This window comes from Apteryx mantelli, chromosome 20 (assembly GCF_036417845.1).
Source record: "Apteryx mantelli isolate bAptMan1 chromosome 20, bAptMan1.hap1, whole genome shotgun sequence".
In the NCBI taxonomy this organism is placed as follows: Eukaryota; Metazoa; Chordata; class Aves; order Apterygiformes; family Apterygidae; genus Apteryx; species Apteryx mantelli.
In genome coordinates this window covers 6,125,473-6,151,431 of record NC_089997.1, presented here as the reverse complement: position 1 = coordinate 6,151,431, position 25,959 = coordinate 6,125,473, and positions in this window count along the sequence as shown.

Genomic DNA, 25,959 nt, shown 5'->3' with positions numbered 1-25,959 from the left:
TATATCTGAGAAATTAGAAGTGGTGAATGAATATTTGGGATGGCAATATCTGGGACCCCGATGAACTCCCCAGTTTGGAGTCAGACACTGAGCCTGAGGGGGAGGCAGCTGCCTGGCCAGTGGCAGAGCAGCGGCTCACCGCACCGAATGCAGCCAGTTTGAAGGGACCACAACTCCTGGCGATTTTAAAGCATCGGAGCTGCAGGATACGCAGGGACGCTACAGGCAGCAGCCCTGTGACGGGTTGTTAGAGTGGCTGTTGAGGCTGTGGGACGATGGGGCAGATGCAGTTCATTTACTAGAGAGGAGCTCGGTCGGATGGAGGTTCTGCTCCAGGGTCCCAGGCTGCACAATAAGGGTGTGTGTGTGTGTGTTTGGGGGGGGGGGGGGATGCAGGGTCTAAATGTCTCCCTGCCAAAGACCTCGCTACCTTGGGGATCTCTGCTGCAACCTGCATACCACACACTGTCCCAGGCCCTGAAACAAGGCACCCAGTGCTGACTTCCAGGAGGAGGCCTCAGAGAGCAGCTTTGACATGGTGGGACTTTTTTCCCACCAGCCAGGATGCTAACTAACTCAACCCCCACGTTCAGCTGAGCACATATAACTGACCTCACCATCATCATCCAAGCCATGTGCCTGCTGCTGGTCTATGAGCTGCTAAGGCAGAAGTGACCTCACATACCCATGCCCCAGCCATGAGCCGCTGCTAGCCTATCAGAGGCTGAGTCAGAAGTGACCTCCCAAGCAAGAACACAAGCCTTGTCCATCAGAGAAGAGGAAAGGCCATCAGCAGCCATGTGGGCTTGGTAGATGATTGTAAAGTTACCTCTATCTGAGCAGCTGATAAGCCAGCACTTGGCTAATGCCTAAGGTAATTGTTTGTGAGGTCACTTCTGCCTGAGGACCTGATAGGCCTCCAAGCAGCACAGGGCTAGGATGTTGATTGTGAGATCATTCAGAACTGAGTAGCTGATGGGCCAGAAACAGTTACATGGCTTGGATGGTGACTGTGAGATCACCTCTATCTCAGCCTCTGATAGGCCAGCAGCAGGCCCATGGCTCAGGTGAGGATTGTGAGGTCATTGCTGCCTGAATACCTGACTGGATGGAAGCCAAGACCATGCTGAGGTCATTTCCATAAGGGCAGGTGAAAGACCAGCAGCAGTTCCATTGGCTTGGTGGGTGATTATGAGGTCAGTTGTGTCTGATCAGCTGATAGGCCACCAGGAAGCTGATGGCTGGGGACATTTTTATGAGATGATTGGTTGTTTCTCAGAAGCTCATAGGAGAGTAGGAGGCCCATGACCATAAAGGTGAAAGTGAGGTCACTTCTGTCTCTGCAGGTGATGGACCAGGAGGAGGCACATGGGTGGGAAAGTGGCTGTGGGGTGACTTCTCTGGGTGAAGCTGATAGACAAGCACTTGACTCCTGTCTGCGGTAAGGGGTTGTGAGGTCCTGTGTGCCTGAGAACCTGACAGGCCACCAACAGGCACAGGGCTCGGATGTGGGTTTTGTGGTCACTCCTGTCTCTGGTGAGTGCCACTTGCTCTGTACAGAGAGTGAGGAGTGGCATGGACAGCCCAGGGCCGTGAATGGTTTAGGGCCACTGGACTCTGTGCGAGACACAGAAATATCTTTTTTAGTGGTGCAGGCCTGATAATACCAGAGATATTTAGAAAATGTCAATAAAAAATGAAACAAGAAAGAAATTAAAAAATGATCTATAGCAAAGAAATATTTTGTTACACTTTCCAGCTTTTAATTTTTTTCGTGTTCTTATTGTCTTTCTTGGCTTTGTTGTCTTTTTTCTTAATATCCTGGTCTTTTTTTTTTTTTTTTTTTGAAAAGGAAAGTGATTTCCAGAATTGGGGTGGGATGCAGTCAAAGGGTCACTGACGGCTGGTGCCATTGTAGGTGTCCTGGTCCCCTTTGCCCAGCCTCCATCTGCAGCTCCAAGGGGTTCTAGTCTCCCGCAGGTCCCTTGTGAGAGCTGCCAGGCCCAGGGAGGTACCTCCGATACACCAGGACCTCTCCAAGTGCCACTGGATGCTTGTGGTTAGAACAGAGCTCTGCCTGAAAAGGTGAAGAAGAGTTTTCAACATTTAAAAAATATGAACAGACTTTCACCAGCTAAAAGGACTGTCTAATTTTAAAGTCCACTTTTCCCATGATAAAATCATGGAAATGTTCAGGCAGGGTGTGAATCTCAGGAGAAGAAATACTAATCTGCCCCTGAACTTGTGTTACCACCGTTCTGCCTATTATGTCGTGGATATAGTCTCAGTGATTTCTCACATATTTTCACGTCTTGATTAAATTGATCATTTCTAAAGGCATCTTTGCATTAGACGAACTGGACGTATCTTACTCTTTATCCATCCGATACCTCTCAACTCTCCAGTTGCTGTTCTGAGCTTCAGGGAGTCTGAAGCTTGCCTCGTCTTTCAGGAGTCTCATTGTCTCTTTAGCCAACTCCTTTGGTTCTGTTTCTATCTATCCTTTCCTAGCTATCTGTCAAAAAACACTTCAAGGAGGGTTATTCCTTGTGGAAAGTGGCCCTCACTGGAGGCAGCTTGGATTTAACATACACTTGAGGAGTGTATTTGACTTTTTATTAAACTGTATCATATTTTATTTTTGCTTGTTTGCAATTAAGAAAAATCCTCCTGTGTCTGCAAGTAGTTCTCTAAGGAAAGCAGGTGGGAATTGGTGCATAGGAGCTGTAACATTCAGCTACAGACTTGAATGGAAAAAAGTTAGGTTTTAACAGGAGTGATGTAAGTCCCCAGTGGCTGATGAGAGAAATGGCAGGGTTGGGGAGGTGAGGGGGAAAGTTGGCCATAAAGGTCTCATATTGAAAATACTGCTTTTCCTGCATGTTCAGACTTCATTATGGTAGAGACCCTCTAGGTCACTATGAATTGGAGAGTGTGGATATCGCTTATTCTGTAAGCTGAAACATAAAGAAAGCTTAAAAAGGAGAAATCCTTTCTTTTTCAGGTGCTCATGAAAATCTTGCTCTTGTAAATACACTCCTGAATCCTCTCCAATTAGCCACACAAGAACTGAAGAACTGAAGAAAATTATGAGGAGTGACATGCCTTGTTAGGGCTTTCTGCATTTTAATGACCTCTTGAGTATATTTGGTGCTGAGTCCATGAACCTCAGGTACTGAGAGTAGATTGAACAAGCCTCTCAAGAGGTTAAAGTCAGAAGTAAATCCCAAAGTTTCTCGGAGTTTTAATGGGTCCCACTGAGGGTTGTTACCAAAGAAGGCTCCCCAGAGGCTGATTACAGCAGAAAGTTGGAGGCCCTGACTGCAGGTAGGCAAAGGCAATGTGTAGGTGGCTCTGATGCCAAGTAAACCTGGATGAGTTTTGTCAAGCAGAATGGCCAGGCACTGTCAGCCAGCCCCTGGGTAGGGTGATCCTTTCCCTCACACTTTGCTCAGGGCTCTTCCTGGGCTCAGTGTGCGGGTGGGGGTGTGCAATGCCAAGTGCAGGACAATGATACAGCACCTCCTGAGTCCCCAGGGACAAGAAGGCAGCAAGGTCACAGTGCTTTCAGGAAGGATCTTCTTGAGGGCCTCAGTGGCAGGGACAACAGCCATAGCCAAGAGGACAAAGAACTCATTTTTGTTGGCATCTTTCAGCCTTGGCAATGCCCATGACTGTCTCCACCACAGGCTGTCCTACGCTGTCCCACACCTGTGTTTGTTTCCCTGCAGACTGCAGACACCCAACCTGCTTCCCCACCTTGCTCTCACTCATGGATCTCCCTACCCCCACTCATGTCTCTCTGTCCTCACTTGGTTTTCCTTGAAACACAAAGCCAGGGGATGATGACAGACTCCCTCTGGGTGACCTGTAGCACCACAGCACTATCCTTCAAGTGACATTCCCTTTTCCTAATGTTACATCTGAACCCCACAAGCTGCTGTTTGTGGCTGTTTTCCCTTCTCATGCTGTTTCCCACTACCAAGAAAAGCTCCATTATCTGTGAAACCACCCTTCAAGCACTCACAGGCTCCTACTCTACTGCCCTTAGCATCCACTTCAGCAGGATAAAGAGGTCCAAGTCCCCCAGCCTGTCCTCATGGGTGCGGTTATTCCTCCCTACTCACAGGACTTGACACTTCTCTTGCAAATCTCCATGAAGTGTCTGTTGTCCAAATCACCCAAGTTTCTCAAGGGCCTTCTGGACTGAAGCTCTTCTGTTTCAAAAAAAAAAAAAACCAACAGTGCCAATGGGGAAGGGTATGAAGGGGTGGGTTGATTGGTTTGGAAGGGATCAGGATGGTAGAAGAGACAAAAGGAGGAAAAGAAAAAAGAAAGGAAATTAAAAGTGAAGCAAAGGATTGATCGGGGCTGTGTTGGGCATTCCTGCCAAGCAGCCCTGCACCTGAATAATTCTGGCCGGAGCAGGACAAGTAAGCTGACCTCCTTCCACTGTCATGGGGAACCTGCAGGCTTTCCTTGATGTCAAAAAGAGAAGATGATCCAAGGGAAGAATCATGGACTCCATCAGGGTGGAAGGGACCTCAGAAGCTCTCTAGCCCAATCGCCTTGCTTGCAGCAGGGTCAGCTCTGGGGTCAGACTAGGCTGCTCAGGGCTTGATCCAGTCTGGTTTTGGAAACCTCAAGGGAGGAGACTGCACAGCCTCTCTGGGAAAACAGTTCCAAAGCTTGACCATCCCCTTAGTGGAAAAGCTTTTCCTTATCTCCTGCATGAAGCTCTCTTGTTTCAACTTATGCCCATTGTCACTTGTCCTCCCACCATGCACCATGGTGAAGATCCTGACTCCATCTTCTTGGTGACCTCCTTGTAGCCATTGGAAGGCTGCTATGAGGTCCTTCCAAAGCCATCTGTTCTGCATGTTGAACAAACCCTGTGTCTTCACAGACAAAGTGCTCCAGCTCCCCAACTATCTTCAGGGCCCTCTGCCAAACTCACTCCCAGTTACCAACCTCTTTCTTCTTCTGGGGACCCAGACTAGATGTAGTATTCTATGCATGGTCTAATGAATGCTGACTAGAGGAGCATCATCATTTACTTCCGCCTCCTGGCCACGCTCCTGGTCATACAACCTGCAGTGCTTTTTGGCCTTCTTTGCTGCCAGGGAATGCTGCTGGCTCATATTTTGCCTCCTGTCCACCAGGACCCTCAGGTCCTTTTCCACAGAGCTGCTCCCCAGGCACTCAGGCCCCGGCTTGTAACACCATGGGATGTTGGTCTATCCCAGGTGCAAGACCTGGTGCTTCTGCTCGCTGAATTCAGTGAGGTCTCTGAAGCTTATTCCTCCTGCCTGTCTAGGTCCCTCTGAATGGCAGCCCTCAAGCATATGCCTGGTCTTCCCCTTCCATTCTGGGGCAATCTACAAGCATGGTGAGTATTGCCTCCTCCGTGTCACTAATAAAGATGACAAACAGGACAGGTTCGTGAAGAGATCAGTGGTGCTCCACTGCTCTCTTGGCTCCAGGAAGAGTACTACCCATTTGCCACTGCCCTCTGAGCCCCATCATCCAAGCAGCTTTCTACCCATCTGGTTGTCTGTCCCTCTAGACAGTAAGGTTCTAACTTGCATACAAGAATATTGTGGAAGACAGTGTCAAACACCTTGCTAAAGTCCAGATAAAAGTCATTTACTCTTCTCCAGCTGCAGATACAGTTATTTAATCATAGAAGTCAGTCATGCTGGTGAGGCACAGTTTAACCTGGGTAAATCCATGCTGACTGTTCTCTATCACCTTCTTCTCCCTCATGTGCCCAGAAATGTGATCCAAGAGGATTCGCTCCATGACATGCTCCTCACCAAAGAGAGCCTGAACTGCCTGCAGCTTCCCAGGTAGTCCTGTTGGCCTTTCTTGAAGATGGATGTAACTTTGGCCTTTCGCAAGTTATTGGGACCTCGCCCAGTCTCCACAACCTTTCCAAGATGATAGTGAGTGGCCTTGCTATGACAGCAATCAGCTCTCACAGCATCCTCATATGCAGCCCATCCAACCCCACTGACTTGCATAGTTTGTTCTTGCTAATGTCATCCACTGCTGGTTGTTTTTCTCCTCAGGAGTACTGACTCCAGGCACAACAGCCTGGGAGACCTTGTTTTTTAAAACAGAAGCTAACCATGCACTGATTTCTTCAGACCTATCTGCATCTGCCCCATTCAGCAGTGAGACCACCTTCTCCTTTTTCTTCTTGCTGAAGCAGTAGCAGCTCATCTTCATGCCCTTGACATCCCCTGCAAGTGTCAATGCTAGGGAAGCTTTGTCTTCCCTAACACCATCTCTGCTTCGCTGGGCAATATTTCTAAATTCCTCCTTTGCAGCCTCTCCCTCCTTCCCATTTCCATTCGCTGCCTTATTGCCCTGGAGTTCAGGTGTGAGTTCCCTGTTTAGCCAAGCTGGTCCCCTGACATGTCTACTAGCTTTACTGAGTATCAGGATGGACCATTCTTGTGCTTGGTGAATGCTGTCTTTAAAGACCTGCCAGCTTTCCTGAGCTCCTGTGCCCTTCGGAGCTGCCTCCCCTGGGATCCCCCACCAGACCCCTGAAGAGTGTGATCCTCTGAAGTCCAGGGTCTGTACTCTGCTGCTGTCCTTCCTCAATCCCTTCAGGATCTCGGACTACACTATTGGTCACTGTAGGCAAGGCAGACACTGACTTTCCCATCCCTGATCAGTTCCTCTTTATTTGCAATTTCCACATGCAGGAAAGCATCACCCTTCTTGGCCCATCTGGCAGATGTGCTAAGAAGTTGTCCCTGACACCTTCCAAAAACCTCCCGGACTCCTTGCACTCTGCTGTTTGTCCTTCCAGTGAATGTCCAGGAGATTAAGGTCTCCCCATAAGAACCAGGGCCTGTGACCCACGGACTTCCTCAGGTTGCTTAAAGGAGATTGCATCCACCTCCTCACCCAAGGTCTGTAGCTCCTATCACAATGTCACCTTTACTCTCATGCTCACCAACAAGCTCTCACACACCTCCTTGTCCATCCCAGGGAAGAGCTCCATACCTTCGAGCTGCCCCTTCACACAAAGGGCATCCCCCCTCCTCGTCTTCCCTCACAGTCTCTCCTGAAGACCTTGTACCCGACCAGCATAGCCCTCCAGTCACGTGAGTGACCCCACCACATCTCAGTTATTCCAACCATGTTTCAGTCCTGTGACAACTTGCGCATCTCCATGTGCTATTGTCTGTGCCCCAGGCTGCATTCACATGCATATATTTGGGTCACAGAGACTCAGGTGTGGCACAGAGTGTAGATTGATCATGGTGAGCCATGTTACCAACAGCCAAGGACACCGTATGTGCAATGGCCCACTTCAGTGCAGGGACATGCCGGCATAGATAGCAGGTGGCAAGGTAATGGTGAAAGGAGGTTCCCACTAAGGGAGCAAAGCCTGCAGTACCTGAGGCCAGAGGAAAGCAGAGCTGGGCTGTGCAGAAATGGCAGGAGAGGACTTTGCTGCCTGAGCTGACCTTGTAGCTCCACAGGGCCTGTGACAGAGGTGAACTGATCTCCAGGAAGGACAAGGTGCCAGTGAAGAAGTCCCTGGGCCTGCACAGCCTGTGGTGCAGCCATCCTGTGGAGATCATTAGCACAGTCCCTGTTCATATCATCTGGGATGAGAAGAGGTTCAGGAGTAGGAGATCTTGAAGGGTTTGAGAGTGCAGAAATAACAGCGGAGGCCTTGGTGTGATGTGCCTCCCATTTATGCAGCTGCTTGAATGCAGACAGGATGGACTTTGTCTAAAGGCAGTGGTGGCATTCAGTTATTTGGGCACAGGTAGGAAACCAGAGAGGCCCTGGGGCACTTGCCCAGCAACCACTCCAAAAGGACATGGCTTTCCTGTAGGTCCCATGCTGGATCTACTAGAGGCCTGTGGTTGTGCTGGACACCCCAGGCATCTGACATGGTCCTGCCTATGGCCGAATTTATGTCATTAAATCAAGGCTCTGCACTGAATTACATTAAATGTCTGCAACATAGAGATGTGCATGAGTCTCAGCTTCCTAGGGAGTGGAGCTCTAGGAGCAGTGGTAGGCATCCAGTGTCATTTCAGATGGCCAAGAAAATCCCCCATCTGGCCCCAACCTCATGCTCTAGAAGGAGGCAGGTCTCCTAGATGCTCCATCAGAGCAAGCAGACCCTGGCACATGCCTTGCACCACCTCTGTCTCTTCAAATGTCACCAAGGGTTTGTGTGTGACCAACTGACTCCCATCCTCCATCTCCACTGATTCTAATGGGATCTTAGACAAGGCACTCGCATGCAGACATCTCTGTTGTGCTCCCTTCAGCTTTGGCAAGGGCAATCCCACCTCCTGTGTGTTTGTGGAATTCAGGGGAGGGATCTGAATCCCACTCCAGCCCAGGGGTTTCTAACCTGGCATGAGATGTCCAGACTGACCCATCTGAATTAACACTGAACCATGGGTAAATGAATTCTCTTCTTGTCCCTGTCTAGGTGTCCTGCCTAGTAAAGAGGTGGGAATAGGATCTTCCGGAGTGGGACGTTTCCATCTCTCATAGATAATCATCTTCTGATGAGACAAATTGCAATGCTGGGACCAGTCTCTCTTCGCTGTGTTGAGAGAGACCATCAGTGATTGTTTTAGTCTACCTCAGTGAACATTTCCCAAGAGGAGGGAGTACAAAGGAGAAATGAAGTCACACCTTCAGCTAGGCCACTGTTTCCAAGTAGGGCCAGTCTACTGGGACAGAGGGAACTCATGGCAACCGGTCAGCACTGCCGAGAGACAGCTCTGTGCAAGAGCATCTCCTCTGCAAAGAGCAGCAGGGCTCCAGGCACTGCCTGCTCTTGCTGACATGAGATGAGACAAGACAGAGAGAAGCGAAAGGCAGTGTGGAGTGGGAGGAGAGGGGAGAGCTCACGGAGGGACAAATCTTCACAGCCCCTGACACAGTAAGTCTCTGGCTGTAGAGCAATACTACTGGAGTTGCTGGAGGGGTCTTCTAAACCCATCGCATCCCATGACTGCTAGGTTCTTTAGGATGTCTCTGCTGTCTTCCTGAGTGCAGAGGAGGAGGAGGAGGTGCTTCTAAAGCAGGGATTCCCAGCCACACCATCACAGGGACAGGGCATCCTGCTACCTTCTTGCCGGGATGCTGCAGGTGTGTGAAGCCAGGGAGTGCACCCAGGTCTGCATGGGCTGTAATTGAGAGCAGTGTCCCTGCACCCAAGGATGCTGTGTGCCTGGGAAAGTGATTCTGCTGCCTGTGATGGTCAGCACTCAGCCTGCCCAGGGAACTCCCCACAGCATTGCAGGGAGGATCCACCCCATCAGGGTAGGTTCATTCTCCCGTTGAGAGGGTTCTGCATGGGTCAGGGCTGCTCACAGCTCTAGCTCATGCACAGGACATTTCAGAGGGAACCTTTCAAGATGAAGGTGAACGCAGGGATTACCTGAAATAGAAGCCAATTTCCTGAAATGGTGCTTTAACTTTCCTAGCACCTGGCAAGGGGAAAATGGAAATGGAGCTGTCAGCTTTGAACAAAGGACTGAAACACCTTAACAGTTTCAATGAGCAGTCAATGGGTCTGCTAGGAACTTCTGAAAGTCCCTGCACCCATCCCTTAGTCTGTAGACAGCACCAGCTTCCCCTTTGCTGGCTTCATCATGGTTTATCTGCCCTGCTCCTTAGCACCTCCAAAAATGGGAATGCTCCTGGACAGTGCCCTGCCCCTGGGAGGTTTCTTTAGGGCAGAAGTGAGCCCACTGGGGAAGGTGTGGGCATTGCAGGGCCTGACCATGACTTGCCCAAATCCATCCTCCCATGATGTTTCTAGAAGCAGTTCCCTCTCATTCACTGCTCAGCTCTGCTGCCTGGAGCTGTCCCTGCTGGGAGCTCTTTCTCTGTCCCAATGTCTTTTCCTGGTTGGTGCTTACAGACCCCATCCCATGCTCTGTGCACTTGGTTCTGCCCTGCAGAAAGCTCCCACAGGCAGGACACTGTCCAGGGGTATCTCTGTGTTTGCAGGTCCTAAGGAGCAGGTGAGACAAACCCTCATGAGGCCAGAGAAGGTGATGCTGGTGCTGTGTGTAGGCTGAGGTGGAAATGGAGGGGCTTGCTGGGAGTGCTCAGCTTCAGTTAAGACACCAACCCTGTGTGTCCTGCGTGGTGTGGTCTTCATGGTAGTGAGAAGCACAAGTCCCTTTCCAACCCGTGAGGCTCCTGGCAATGCATTTCATCGGGTTGGGTAATCAGCTGACTCTCCTTTAAGGAGAGTCCACCTTTGGACCCTTGACTGTTTCTCTGGGGTGTCCTGCAACTTGGAAGCTGCTCTCCAGCAGAACACAGCTTCCCTCTAGCATTTCTGTGATAGGTGAGTCACATACACTCTTCACTCTCTCCATATCTGGGCTGAGAGAGAAGAATTTGGAAATCTTCACTGTGAAACTGAACTCCTCCACTCTCAGCTCAGTCCAATTTCTTTCTCAGAGGAACTTGTGAGTGTGATTGTCCTTTAGCTGAGGGAGGTGCAAGTGCAGCACAGCAAGGGGAAAAACTTATTGACAGACCAGATCCTGTGACTCTGTACAAAGTCACAGCGAGCTCTTTATTTCCTCTTGGCATGCAGAAGTGCTCATGCTGAGAGCAACTGAAATGCCAGAGATTTCTACCCCATCAGAGAATGCTCCCACAGTAAGATGGAGGCACCTAAAAACTAAATAAATATATAAACTGACCCCTCCCCTGAAGATCATTTTCTGAAGAAAATGGGTTTCAAAATGTTGAGCAGCCCTTTCACATAAGGAGTGGACGTAATCTGCTGCAGGATGTGCACATCAGAGCTAGTCACTTCCCATTCCCACTGCAGTGCCTGGAGGAAGGGTGCGGACGGTAAATTGACTATCTCATTGGAACAGAGATGTCTAGAAAGTGTGAGGTCACCCCCGCCTTCACTTGACTGCTTCTCTCCCTTGCTAGAGTGGGCGACGGTGTGACTGGTTCAGCTACAGACACCTCTGTTCAAGAGGGCAAGGCTGGGGGAGATGAAGCCCTCACAAGGGACTTCTCTTTCAGACACAGCTGGCATGAGTGCTGTATTCACCTCTCATTATGGCAAATAGAGAATAGACCCACTGGGTCACTGGACCAAGTTCCCTCCGCCGAGCTCATGGCACAAATCCCCAGGTATCCCACCGAATATCTGGGGCTGTTTGACACCTCCATTTACACCCCTGGCACCCCGGCAGAGCAGAACGGGCTCTTCTGGAGACCACGGCAGGGTCCTCTGCTCAGTGTGGCACACACAGCCAGCACAAACAGAGCTCAAGCAAGGATTCTGAAGGAAGGTGAAGGACAGAGGAAATGTGGGGGTACTATGAGAAACAGAATGGGTTTGGCTCAGAGAAGCCTGCTCTAACTTGGCACTGTCTTTTCCTCCTCAGACAGACCCACATGCCCAGGGAGAGAAAATGTTCAACAGCAGCTCCCTCAAGGAGTTTCTCCTCCTGGCATTTGCAGACATGCGTGAGCTGCAGCTCTTGCACTTCTCCCTCTTCCTGGGCATCTACCTGGCTGCTGTCCTTGCCAACTGCCTCATCATCACAGCTGTAGCCTGTGACCACCGCCTCCACACCCCCATGTACTTCTTCCTCCTCAACCTCTCCCTCCTCGACCTTGGCACCATCTCCACCACTGTCCCCAAATCCATCGCCAATTCTCTGTGGGACACAAGGGCCATTTCCTACTCGGGATGTGCTGCCCAGGTCTTTCTGTTTCTCTTCCTGTTGTCAGCAGAGTGTTCTCTTCTCACAGTCATGGCCTACGACCGCTTTGTTGCCATCTGCAGACCACTGCACTATGGGACCCTCATGGACACCAGAGCTTGTGTCAAAATGGCAGCAGCTGCCTGGGGCACTGGTTTTCTCTATGCTGGCCTGCACACTGCTAACACATTTTCAATACCACTCTGCCAAGGCAATGTCGTGGAGCAGTTCTTCTGTGAAATTCCCCACATCCTCAAGCTCTCCTGCTCAGACTCCTACCTCAGGGAAGTTGGGGTTCTTGTGGTTAGTATTTGTTTAGCTTTTGGGTGTTTTGTTTTCATTGTGCTATCCTATGTGCAGATCTTCACAGCTGTGCTGAGGATCCCCTCTGAGCAGGGCAGGCACAAAGCATTTTCCACGTGCCTCCCTCACCTGGTTGTCGTCTCCCTCTTTGTCATTACTGGCTTATTTTCCTACCTGAAGGCCCCCTCCATCTCCTCCCCAGCTCTGGATCTGGTGGTGGCTGTCCTGTATGTGGTGGTGCCTCCAGCAGTGAACCCCCTCATCTACAGCATGAGGAACAAGGAGCTCAAGGAGGCACTGAGGAAACTGATTCAGCTGGTACTATTTCAGCAGCAATAGGCTGCCCACCTCTCTTTACTCAGCTCTTGTGCTTTGGGCGGTCTGTCTGTGATAATCGTGTTTGTACTCGAATGTTTGAATTCATCTCATGTCTGGAGAAGGGTAAAGGAGCAATTGTGTGCTTGGGGGGAAAAATAAATGAAAGCTTCTTTCTATATGTGTCAACTCAGGGCAGGCTGCTCCACTGCTGGAGCAACTGGAATTGCTTGAGGAGCCCTGGGACCAGGACTCTTGTGCCCTCCTGGGGAGAGGGGCTGGCACAGAGTGGCTCCATGTAGTCCGGGTTAAGGTCTCCCAGACGAGAGAGCAGTGGAGACAGGGTGATACCCCTCTCTGCCCCCCAGGAGCTGCTGTGCCCTTCAGGGGGGCTGCGGCTGTGCTGTGAGTGCCCAGAGCACTGCAGCACCCTGCGGTGGGCACTGCTGTGGGGCCACCTCTAGAATGGACTGCTCTTCTGGGCTGGACTGGGGTGGACAGGGGAGGTGGGGAGAGCAGGGGAGGGGCTGGCTGGGCTGGTCCATTCTTTGATCCTTTAAGGAGAAAATGTTTTTCTATTTTTCAAGTGGAATGTCCTGTGTTTCCACTTGTGCCTATTGCCTCTTGTCCTTCCACTGGGCATCTTTTAGCAGAGCTTGGCTCTGATTTCTTGATATCCTCCCATTTGGTCACTATAAACAGCAACAACCTCTCCCCTGAGCCTTCCCTTCTCCAGGCTCAACACACCCAGGTCTCTCACCATCTCCTTATGCCTGATGGGCTCCAGGCCCAAACCATCATTCTGGCCTCTGCTGCTCTCACTCCCATCTCTTACCACCCTTCTTGCCTGGGGGAGCCACAACTGGATATAGCACTCCACATGCGGCTCACAAGTGCTGGATGGAGGGGCCTCCACCGCAGGCTGCTCCTCTGCAAAGGGCAGAAACCCTGATGTTCCCAGCACAGAGCTGACATTGAAGCAGCATCTGGAGCCCGGCCAGCCCCAGAGGCCTCAGCCCTCCCCAGCCCAGCAGTGGGGCCCCAAGCAGGCCTGCTTGCCTTCTCTCACTGCCCTCCACACTCCTGTCCCCTCCATGCCCTGTCCCAGCCCTGGCGCTGGCCAGCTGCCCTGGGCTGGGGCACCTCCAGCCCCCCAAGAGGGGGAAGGGGCACGGGGGAAATGGGTTTTAGTTTTCACTGCCAGGCTGGGGCTGGATCCCTGGCATAAGGACAGGTGGGGATCAATACAGGGATCATTAACAGTACGAGCACAGGATGTAACATCGGTCGCAATACACTGGTAGTTTTGGGGGAAAAACTTTTAAAGATATACTCGTGACGTTCAGTAAGGCCGCTTTCCACTTTTACTAACAGAATGTGCTCATTATTATCATATATCATTGTTCCTTTTCTTTCTTCTAAGCATGTTCCCGTTTTAGACAGATGTTGAGTAACCTTGGTGTTTTGTTTGCCAAAGTTGTTGAGTTGAGGGAAGGTTACTCCAAGTGTTACTGATGTATTAAATGGTGCAAAAATAACACATCGTCTGTTCAGTCAAGTGAGAAGTTAACCAGTAAGTCTGCCTGGCGATTTGGTCAAAAATATAAGTCACATCATTACTATGGCAAATGCTGCTTTTCATGTCTGTAGTACCCATTTCACTCCACTACAAAACCATGTGCAGATTCCCATCCGGTGTGTTATTACATATAGTTACATTTAGACATAAATGTAACTATAGTTAAATGAAAATATAGTTAAATGCAAATGTAAATATAGTTAAATGTAATCATAGTTAGTGTAACATTATTGCCTCCCCTCAGTCCTTGACCTCGTGCTATTACAGCTGGTATTCCTCTTGTTACTGTAGTTTTAAAGATGGGTTGCGACTTACCTTCAATACTGAAGTTCTCCCATGGGCCATGTGAAAAGGCAGAACCTGTGAGAGACAGGTTTCAGGTGTCTGTTGCAGTTATCAGTGTTCCCACAGCGAGAAGGTAACACCACGCTTCACTGCAAGAGAAGACACTTAGGTCTCGTACAGCATCCAAGCCTCTCTTACGGTTCACTTGCTTCCTTTAGTGTCTACAGCATCCCATACTCCTTTTGCTTTGTAAAACAGCAGAATCACCCAGATCGATCCCTGAGTTGGGTGTTTAACCACAACCTCATCTCCAGAACTTTGAGAGAGTTTCACTTCTGTTTCAACAGGAATTCATGACACAAACGCCTTATCTATGAGACTTCCCATGGGCGTTTGTCACTCATTTAGCCAACCTCCCACAACCGGGATCCCCACTTAGAAGTATTCTACGAGAGAAGAGTCACTCTGGTGTAGCTGTTTTTTCCATCATCCATTCTATCTTTCTACTACCCCACTACTTTGAGATCAATACAATAGGTGGAAAGTCTGCCAAACTCCATTTGAAGCACACCAGGTTTGCATTTCTTTATTCTTCAAATGTGATCCACTGTCAGACTGTATTTCTCTGGGAAAGCAGCAAGCCACTGGTTCAAAGCAGCACTGCTTGCTAGACCACTTGCAGCTCTGGTAGGGTGCACGTTCCCTGTACCGATACTTATTTCTATTCCTGTAAGGATGCATTTCCAGCCTTCAGGTGGAATTTCCAGCCTTCACAAACCACAAACAGCAGCCATGGGCCTAGCACTGGCCTATCAGGCACTGAGCCACAAGTGACCTCACAACCACAAACAGCAGCCATGCACCTGGCACTGGCCTATCAGGCACTGAGGCACAAGTGACCTCACAACCACAAACAGCAGCCATGGGCCTAGCACTGGCCTCTCAGGCACTGAGGCACATGTGACCTCACAAACACAAACAGCACCACATGACTAGCACTGGCCTATCAGGAACTGAGGCACAAGTGACCTCGCAACCACAAGCAGCAGCCAATTCCTGCTTCTGGTCTATTGAGTATTGATGCAATAGTTACCTCACAGTCAATTCCAAAGCCATATGCCTGAACCTGTCCTACAAGTGTCTGGGTCACAAATGACCTCACAAGCTGCTTGGGTATCCAGTAGTGAGGCACAAGTGACCTCACTATCAGCCTTGAAGCTATCAGCTAGCTGCTCGCCTGTAACATACTCAGGAAAATGTGACCTCACGAGCACAAAGAGCAGCTGTGTCCCTGCTGCTGGCCTCCAAGGTACTCAGGGAGAAGGGACCTCACAATACGCCCCAAAACCATGCTCCTACTCTTGCCCTACTACGTACTGAGGCAGAAGTGAGCTCAGAAGCACAACAGCTGCAATGTTCTTGCGGCCTGCCCACTCACACAAAGGCACTCAGGAGATGCTGGCATTTAGTATAAGGGTCTTGCACTCATCCTATATGGCACCACAACCTCCTACGAAAAGGAGGGGGCACAGTAGCATTTGCTGAGCGGGCTGGCAGTAACAGCAGCTGTGGGACATGGAATTGGCAGCACAGCAGAGGTACCAGGAGGTGAACCCACACCCCAAGTCACCCAGGCAAGCCAGGTGCATTTATGGAAGCCTTCACATCCATACGTAGCCTCTTCTCAGTCACTTGCAGATGCTTTCACAGAGGGATCACGATGTTGGCCAAGATGTTGACAGGCACAGGGACACACCCTGGCATCCTGCCTCCACCCTCAGGGGCTCTAGGACTGCACTGGGAATCTCATGAGTGGAGCAACCTAGAAAGAAAGAAAGAAAGAAAGAAAGAAAGAAAGAAAGAAAGAATCGGAGTGTTACTGTCAGTTCTGCTGGTCTTACACAGTTGCAACAGTCAGGGGCCAATGTCTCCCCTCTGTGCTGAGCTGTATTGGTGAGAGCACAGCCATCAGGGCCACCAAGACGTTTTACCCCTCTTTTTGACACAGGGGAGACCATGTCTGCATACCAGCTCCCGTTTGGGCTCTCCAGTTCTGCAAAGGCACTAACACACAGCAGGGAGTCCAGCACAGGGACACCAAGATGGTCAGGGGCTGCAGTGTGGGGCATATAAGGAGAGGCCGCCAGAGCTGGGTTTGTTCAGCCTAGACAAGAGAAGGCCAAGGGGCATCTTCATGCTGTGCACAGCTGCCTTATGGAGGGCACAGAGAAGACGGAGTTGGATTTTCTTGGACGTGCACACTAATAGCATGAGAGGCAACAGGGACAAATTGGACAATGAGAAATGCTTCTGAGATGTTAAGAAGAAACCTTTTTCTCTGTGGGGGTGGCCGCACAGGGATCGAGAGAGGTTCTCAGATCTCCATCCTTGGAGAGAATCAAAACTTCACTGGAAAAGGCCACAAGACACCTCCTCTACTGCCACCTGCCTTGACCAGGGTGTTGGAGCCCTGCTACCTCCAGAGGGCTCCCCCATTGCAGCCTCAAGGAATCTGCTATTCGGAGACTCTTGACAAAGGCACCAGCAGCTTTGAAAATGCCACCTCCAACGCTCACCAAGGACAGGTGTCTCAGAGTCACCCATAGCCTTCAGAGGCCTGACTTCTTGTGAGCTGGCATCTCCCCTGTCTGCAAGGGTCTGTGTAGGCATAAAGTGCAGAAATGGCTCTGACTGCTTTGATTAACTACCCATCTCTCTGAGGGATCGGAATGGATTAGCGTCTGAGATGCGAAGATGCAATAAGGGTCCAGATTCAACAGAAAGCCTTTAAGGAGGGAGAAGATAATTTTCTCCAGCAGAGTCAGTAAAATCCCAAAGACTCACAGAAACAGCAAGACCTTCAGAAACTGCAAGCCTGAACCTCAGCTGACAGAAAACACCAGACTGCAAGCAGCCCTGGCTCGCACCACGATGCTCCAAGGAGGGAACATGGTCACCAATAGTCCTCACCCAGGTTTCCCAGAAGGACACCATGATGGCAGGCTGGGCTCTGGGAGCAGAGCACTGCTCTCTCCAGACACCTACTCCCAGGCTGAGCAGAAAAACACTGGGGCCACCACCCGGATCCACCACAGGGCATCTCGCACTGGAACACGCAGCTACCCCCGCACCTCACAGAGGGTTGGCAGCCAACATGCGCCTCTGCATCAGCGACACACAGGCACAGCACCACACATGGCAGCACACAGGGCACCCGCAAGCGCCCCACAACACACAAAGCCCAACTCTCCAAACCTTCCATTCCCTTCTAGGCCTCCAAGGCCTTGCAACAGGCCCTGCCTCTAAACAGCCACTCACAGCCCGGGGCCTGCTCACTTCCCAACTCCAGGAAGCAGACAAGAAGTGCTCTCACAGCAGCTGATCAGGTCAGCTCTCGCCTCTCGCTTGTGCCTCAACTTCTCTGAACAAGAAATCTCTTTGAAAATGTGGACCATACCTTTTTTTTTGGGGGGGTGACATTCCTTCTGTCTCCTCCAACAGCCTTTGCACCCATTCTCCAGTGACTGCAACCCAAAGAATTAAACGAGTCCTTCCTTTTGCAGTGACTTGGAAAGCCACATCTCTGACAGTATTTAAGGGGGGTGGAGTCTCCCTTCTGCAAGATTTGCAGAGCTGGGAGTTCATCATCTCACAAACTGAGAACAAGTCAAAATGCAGGTCATTTTGACCTCAAGTCAAAATGCAGGTCCGGAGACATTCCACTGTCTTATAGGCTCCACACTGGAGCCCAGACAGCAGCACTGCAGTACATGGGCATGTCCTGAGAAGCCCAGGGTCAAAAATGTGGGAGATCCAGGGTGCCAGGGCTGCACAGCCCCCGGGGAGAGCCAGGGTGCCAAGAGTATACCCAGGGGACAAACACTGCCCTGAGGCGACACTGAACCTTGCTGAGGGCTTTTAAAAGCAAAGAGCCTGCTTTGGAGCCTAAAGGAGCAAATCTCCATCCTGACCCATATTGTCCCCAACTTCTACAAAAAGAGTGATCCACAGAAGAAATCTGTTTCGAAGCTCACCAAAGCATTTCTCAGCCTGCGGCCACATTTTGCACTGTTTCATCCCACATGCCTTGGATCCTGTAAAAATGCCAACCCCCAAACCAACCCCCAAACCCCAGATTCCTACACAGGTCTGCCCAGTGCAGAGACCTGTCAGTGCAGGGGAGCAAAAGTGACTTCTCCAGTGCCCCGTTTGAGATATTTCATAGTCTTTGACACCATCTGGAGACATTCCTGAAGGATTTATTAGCAAGTTTTGGAAAATAACTGTGATGAAAGGAGGTGTTGGCTTTCCAGGACATGAGGGGAAATCTCTCTGCTCTCTCCCTGGCTGTGCCATCTCCATGGCAGTGACCTACTGAGTCCCCAGATGACACCAGCTGAGGTCACAGTGGGATGTGCCCCATCACAGGGAGGTCTCCCTGGTGTCGTGGCAGGTAGCCCTCACTTCCCTGTGAGGCCCGGGTGCTGCTGGGCACTCCTCACACGCTCCCTGCTGCTGCCCTTTGGAGTCATCTGTGGCAAGGAGGGGGGGGCGGGAGCCATGTTGGGGCCCCTTGCCGACAGGCAGAGGAGCAGCGGTACATCGGAGAGGAGTTTTGGATGACAAGATGGGAAGACAGTCCTTCCTCTCCCCAGCTGGAGAGGTGAGCTGAGGGTAAGGGGGCAAGCGAGATGGAGGAATGATGGACCCATACCATCTGCTCAGACCACAGTTCCCTGTTCCCAGCGCTCCTGCAGCACTCCACCAAGGGTAAGGGCTTTGGGAGATCCTTCCTGAGGTGTCGCACAGAGACTGTTAGCTGCAAAAACTGCTGTGGATCCCGGGCTGTGGTGGTGGCTGGTCAGGGCTGAGGGCTGCAACAAGAGTCCTGCCTCAGGGTCCCCTCTGGCTTGGGGGACAATGTGGCAGCCAAGACTCCTGGGTCCTGGGGCTGCCCTGAGCCCCAAGGCTCCTGTTGGGCCAGCTCCATCCCCTTGTGGGTGTGTGACTGTGTGTTTGGGGAGCAACAGGAGGGGGGAATCCATAGTCAAATTTCCCTGGGATTGGGTCCCCCATTGTGATCAGGCTCTGAGAGGAAAGGGGTCCTGCATCCCAGAGGCTGGGGTGTCCTGCAGATCCAGTGGGGCTCTCAGGAGCCTAATGGAAATGTCCACATAGGAAATGAAACCTTTACCTTGTAATAACCTCAAGTTCTCAATTTTTCTGGGAACCTCTGTTCCTTCACCCTGGATCCTTTTATGCTTCCAGCTTGGCAGAGCATGTTTTGGGCTCAGAGATGCCATCTTCAGATGGCCACAGCCTCTGGCCTCCTGCAAATTGGGCTCAAAGCTCTGCAACCAAAAAAAAGTGTATTGGGGAGAGCATCTTGAAATCAGAGCGAGGTGCCATCCTCACATGCCTCAGCCAGTCCTGGCTGACCCCAAGGGTTTCTCTCTGAGCTGTGCTGGACAGTGCTGCGGTGAGTCCAACACAGCCATCCCCCCCTGACCCCTCATGACCCCACACCACCGCTCCCTATTTGAGCCCCAAGGCTGCTGTGGGCAGGGGGCCGGGGCAGGAGGGGCAAGAGGACACTGCCCTGCCCTGCCCTGCCCTGCCCTGGGGGCAGCAGGACGCTGCCCGTGGGCTCCGCCAACCTGGCCAGCCCCAAGGCCCCCACCCCGGCGCCACGGCTACCACCAGCACACGCCCCAGTGCTGTCCCCCCGTGCCCCGCACGGCCCCCAGGGCGCAGGGCAGCCAGCAGCCCCGCGGGGACCCTGCCGCAGAGCCCAGCCATGCCGGGGCAGTGGCCGCGCCACGGGGCCCCGCACTGCCCGCCCACACGGCGCCGCGCCGCCCCCAGGACCCGCCGCGCCCCGCGCTGCTGCCCACAACATGGTGCCCAGCCTCGGCGGAAGGGGCAGAGCTGGCTGCCAGGGAAGGAGGGCCCAACGTTGCCATGGCATCGCCCAGTGCAGCCCTCCTATTGGCTGGAAGGAAGGGGGGGACAGATTTCATTGATGGCTCTGTCAGCCAATTGCAGTCCAACATGGGGGGGGAAAAGACGCGAAAGAGAAGGGGGAGCAAAGGAGGCGAGAAGGGATCGGATGAGAGATAGGGAGCGAGTGGGTTTGGTGTGGGCTGCGGGCATTTTCAAATGGCGGCGGGTGCCCTCCCGCCGGGGCGGGGGCAGCGGTGCTGGCGCTGGGGCTGCTTTGCTGCAGGAGCTGCAGCAGGGGCTGGTGGGGCCGTGAGCAGGGGCCAGAGCGACGTGGGCCAGAGCGGGGAGCTGCCCTGCAGCCAGACGTGGCGGCCTGCCCCGAGCAGCTGGGCCGGGGTGGCTCGGTGGGGTTTGGGGGCAGGAACATTTGCCCCTGTGGTGGCTCTGGGATCCTTGTTAAAGCGTTTCCCTGAGCTGCTGCTGCCAGCGCAGCCCCCAGGTGCTGCTTGTAGCTGTGTTTGGGAGGTGCTGGGCAAAGTGTGAGCAGGCTGCTGGTGTCCTCGCGAGGTGCCCTTCCCAGTGGTGTCTTTTGTTGTGAAAATGGCATTTCCAAGTAGCTCTGAGAGAGGCTGTCCCTGCATGTCATGCTGTGCCTTAGCCGTTGTTTTTGCTCCCTGCCTCTTGCTTTGCCCTGAGACCTGTGAGCCTGGCAGCAGGGTGAAGGGTGTTTGCAGAAGAGCTCTGTAAGTGTGAGCTGTTTTGCTTGTCAGGGGCCTTGAGAGCTGATGAACGGCCAGTGCTTGCACTTGCTGTTGTTATTTCCATGCTCCTAGGTCAGGGTGAAGAGTTGCTGAATTGTGTCTCTGCTGGTTTCACCAATTGAAATGCCCTGGCCTGAGTCCTTCTGCATGTCTTCAGATTGTCAGGGCATAAAACAGGAGAATGCTGGTTGCGCTTGATGTGTGGAGGATTTTCTGGTTTTGTTGAGCATTGGGGAAGGAACCAGACTTCTGAGTTGTGGGAAGGCTTCTCCCTCTGCCTTGGACATGAGGCCCTGCTGTCTTCAGGTTCATACTTGCTCATCCCAAGCAGTCCTCCTGTTAGAAAATGTTGCCAAGAATTACTTGCAGGCCTTTTTCCACTTCCTAATTTTTATGGGCTACGTGTAGAGACTACCTAGGCAAAAGCTAATCTTTTTTGGGGGGTAGTAACTGGTACGTGATGGGTGTTTAGGCGCACTGTGAGCATTGTGAAGCCATGAGGTGAATCGCAGAGGCCGTTGAGGAGCTGGCTGAGCCTTGGGGAAAGGCAGGGGGAGCTGCAGGTGGCACCAGGCACCTGGTCAGGGTGTGGGCAGTGAGGTCACCACTGTCCATGAGAGCTATGCCAGAAAATCACCAGTGTCAAATCAATTCTTTGTAAGTAGCTGACAGGCCAGCAGGAGGCTCATGATTCGGCTGTTGATGATGAGGTCACTTCTGCCTGAGTAGCTGATAGGCCATCTAGAGGAAGAAGACTTGGCTGTAGATTGTGAGGTCATTTCTGACTGCTAACCTGATTGGATAGCAGCAGAGATGTGTCTGGAAAGGTGATTGTGAGGTCACTTCTACCTGAGCGGTTGATAGGGCAGCAGCAGGTCCATGTCTGGGATCTGTGTTTTTGAGATCATTTCTGCCTGAGGAGCAGCTGATAAGGCAGGATTTGGTTCATGGCTGAGAAACTTATAGTGAGGTAATTTCTGTCTTAGAGGCTTCTAGGCCAATGACAGAGACGTGGCTGTGAAGGTGAGTGTGAGGTGATGTCTTTCTGAGTGCCTGCTAGGCCAGCAGCAGGCAGTTAGGCATGGGCGTGGCTTGTGAGGTCTCTTTTGTCAGAGTAGCTGCTAGACCAGCTGTAGCTGATGGCTGGGGAAGTTCTTTGGAGGAAAGTTCTGTCTCTGAAGGGCATAGGCCATCAGCAGGCATGTGGTGGGGGTATGGACTTGTGAGGTCACCTCTATGTGAGCAGCTGAGAGTTGAGGAGAAGACAGATGTCTTGGATGCTGGTGGTGAGGTCACTTGTGGGTTTGTTGCGTGTGCTCAGAGGAGGGATTGACCCCTGCAGAGCTCTCCAGCAATACAGAAATGCAACTCATTAATCAAGCAGAAGTCGATGTTCCCCATCATCTGACACACATTTTATTCCACTCCATCATCATGAATTAGTACTGCTACATTTCAAATGTGGATGATGTTCTGTGGTGAACATGGAGATGGAGTTTGACTTTCCACTTGTTGCTAAGTGGAAGCTTGCAGCCTCTTCCCAGTCAGCTAGGGAGTCCAAGTAGACTTTTGAGGCTGCTAAATGAATGTAGTGCTGGTGTGAGCAGTGGTGTTAGTAATCTCTTATTGCCAGGCTGTGTGTGCTTTAGAAATTGTCTCTGTCAAAAGAGCAGGGAGCTTGTGAGATTTTCCTGCAAGGTATGAATGTTGTCTCTATCTTTGAGGTGTCTACCTGCTTTTGTGACACACTTGGAACTGTAATGCGTTAGAGGTCTCTGATTTTCTGTCCACGTATGCATTCATTGGAGAATGGGTGCAAAGGCTGTTGGAGGAGACAGAAGGAATGCCCCCCCCCCCAAAAAAAAATGTATGGTCCACATTTTCAAAGAGATTTCTTGTTCAGAGAAGTTGAGGTACAAGCGAGAGGCAAGAGCAGCCTGATCAGCCACTGTCAGAGCACTTCTTCTCTGCTTCCTGGAGGTGGGAAGTGAGCAGGCCCCGGGCTGTGAGTGCATGTTCAGAGGCAGTGCCTGTTGCAAGGCCTTGGAGGCCTAGAAGGGAATGGAAGGTCTGTAGAGTTGGACTTTGTGTTTTGTGGTGCTTGGGGGTGCCCTGTGTGCTGCCATGTGTGGTGCTGTGGCCTGTGTGTCGCTGATGCAGAGGTGTGTGTTGGCTGCAAAGCCTCTGTGATGTGCAGGGGTAGCGGCATGTTACAGTGCAAGATGTCCTGTGATGGAGCCAGGTGGTGGCCCCAGTGTTTTTCTGCTCAGCCTGGGAGTATGTGGCTGGAGAGAGCAGTGCTCTACTCCCAGAGCCCAGCCTGCCATCATGGTGTCCTTCTGGGAGACCTGGATGAGGACTGCTGGTGACCATGTTCCCTCCTTGGAGCATCGTGGTGTGAGCCAAGGCTGCTTGCAGTCTGGTGTTTTCTGTCAGCTGAGGTTCAGGCTTGCAGTTTGGGAAGGGTTTGATGCTTCCGTGAGTCTTTGGGATTTTCCTGACTCTGCTGGAGAAAGTTCTCTTCTCCCTCCTTAAAGGCTTTCTGTTGAAGCTGGATCATCATTGCATGTTCCCATCTCAGACGCTAATCCATTCCAATCCCTCGGAGAGAGGGGTAGTTAATCAAAGCAAATCGAATTTGTGCCTACGCAGACCCTTGCAGAGAGGGGAGGTGCCACCTCACAAGAAGTCAGGCCTCTGAGGGCAATGGGTGGCTCTGAGATGCCTGTCCTTGGTGAGTGGTGGAGGCGGCATCTCCAAAGCCTTGGTCCCTTTGTCAAGAGTCTCCGAATAGCAGATTCCTTGAGACTGCAATGGGGGAGACATCTGGAGGTAGGGCTCCAATGCCCTGGTCAAGGCAGGTGGCAGTAGAGGAGGTATCTTGGAGCCTTTTCCAGTGAAGTTTTGGTTATCTCCAAGGATGGAGATCTGAGAACCTCTCTGGATCCCTGTGCCACAGTTGAGTTTCTCCTCATGGAGAAAAAGGTTTCTTGTTAACATCTAAGAAGAATTTCCCATTGTCCAATATGTCCCTGTTGCCTCTCGTGCTGTTAGTGTGCACCTCCAAGAAAATCTGGCTTCATCTTCTCTGTGTCCTCCATAAGGTAGCTGTGCACAGCATGAAGATCCCCCTTGGCCTTCTCTTGTCTAGGCTGGACAAACCCAGCTCTCGCAGCCTCTCCTTATATGCCCCACGCGGCAGCCCCTGACCATCCTGGTGTCCCTGTGCTGGACTCCCTGCTGTGTGTTAGTGCCTGTGCAGAACTGGAGAGCCCAAACAGGACCTGGTATACAGACATGGTGTCACCTGTGCCAAAAAGAGGGGTTGAATGTCTTGGTGGCCCTGCTGGCTGTGCTCTCACCAATACAGCTCAGCACAGAGGGGAGACATTTGCCCCTGCTTTGTGACTATGTAAGGCCAGCAGAACTGCCAGTAACACTCGATTCTTTCTTTCTTTCTTTCTTTCTAGGTTGCTCCACTCATGAGGTTCCCAGTGCAGTGCTAGAGCCCCTGAGGGTGGAGGCAGGATGCCTGGGTGTGTCCGTGTACCTGTCAACATCTTGGCCAACATCGTGAGCCCTCTGTGAAAGCAGATGCAAGTGAATGAGATGAGGCTACATATGGATGCGAAGGCTTCCATGAATGCGCCTGGCTTCCGTGGGTGACTTGGGGTGTGGGTTCACCTCCTGGTACCTCTGCTGTGCTGCAAATTCCATGTCCCACAAACGCTGTTACTGCCAACCCCCTCAGCAAATGCTCTTGTGCTCCCCTCCTTTTCCTCGAAGGTTGTGGTGCCATATAGGATGAGTCCAAGACCCTTATAATAGATGCCAGCATGTCTTGAGTGCCTTTGTGTGAGTGCCCCAAAGCATCCGTAGCTTGACCTGAGGAAGTCTCAGAGTTGTTGGGCTGCTGGCTCTGTGAGGGGTGAAGATGTGCGCAGGGACAGGTTGGCCGTGGCACCCAGCCTTCAGTGCTCTGTGAAGCCAGCTGTGGAGCCCGGACTGCTGCTGCAGATGCTGTGCAGCCAGGAGAGCTGTCATTTCAGCAGCCGTCCAGTGTGGGGCTGTCTCATTGCTTGGGCCTCATGTCAAAGCCTCTGCACCCTTTTCCCCTTCCCTGGGGCTCCTTGTGTAAGTAACTAAAGGAAAGGAAGGGAGTTTACTTTGGGCTCAGGAGGCCTTCAGGACTCTCAAATGTTTCTGCGTTCTATCTGTATCTTTTGTATTACTAAAGAAAATCTCCATGCCCCCATGTCTAGGGGGAGGTTCCTGAGGGGATGGACGTGGAAAGCAGCAGCCTGCTGTGCCCAAAGCAAGCAGGATCCTTCCCTCCGAAAAGAGCAGTATCGCGCAAGGGGCCATCTCTGTGCCTGATCTTGTGCTGCTCATTTGCACAGGCCTTGTGAGCCTAGAGTACCTTGGCCACCTTGTAGGGTTACTGCAGGAGCTTTGCTGTGTGTCTGGGTTGAGGAGGCAAGAGAAGGCAGTGAGCAGAGCAGTGGCTGGGGAGTGTGCAAGTGGCGAGTGTCCTGCATGCATCTCTTCTTGCTGGCACCTGGTTGTACCTAGCAGAAGAGCCAGGTCTGTGGGGCTGAGACAGTGTGTTTGTAGAGTAGGTGGCAGAGCAGAGGTCTGACATCAGGTTGATGGCTGGTGCAGTGCTGAGCTGATGTGACAGTGTGGGAAACCCTTTGCAGTGGAGCTGCTCCCTCAGCTGATCTCTGTCCCTAGAAATGCACTAGAAATGGAAGTGGCATCCTGCTGTCATTGTGCAGGTGCTGCAGTACAAACGTTCCCAGCTGGAACTTGATGGTACTAAAGGAAAAGCAAGACCAAGGCCAGTGCTAGGCCCATGGCTGCTGTTTGTGGTTGTGAGGTGTCTGGTGCCGCAGTGCCTGATAGGCCAGTGCTAGGCCCATGGCTGCTGTTTTCAGTTGTGAGGTCACTTGTGCCTCAGTGACTTTTAGGCCAGTGCTAGTAGCATGGCTGCTGTTTGTGGTTGTGAGGTCGGTTGTGGCTCAGT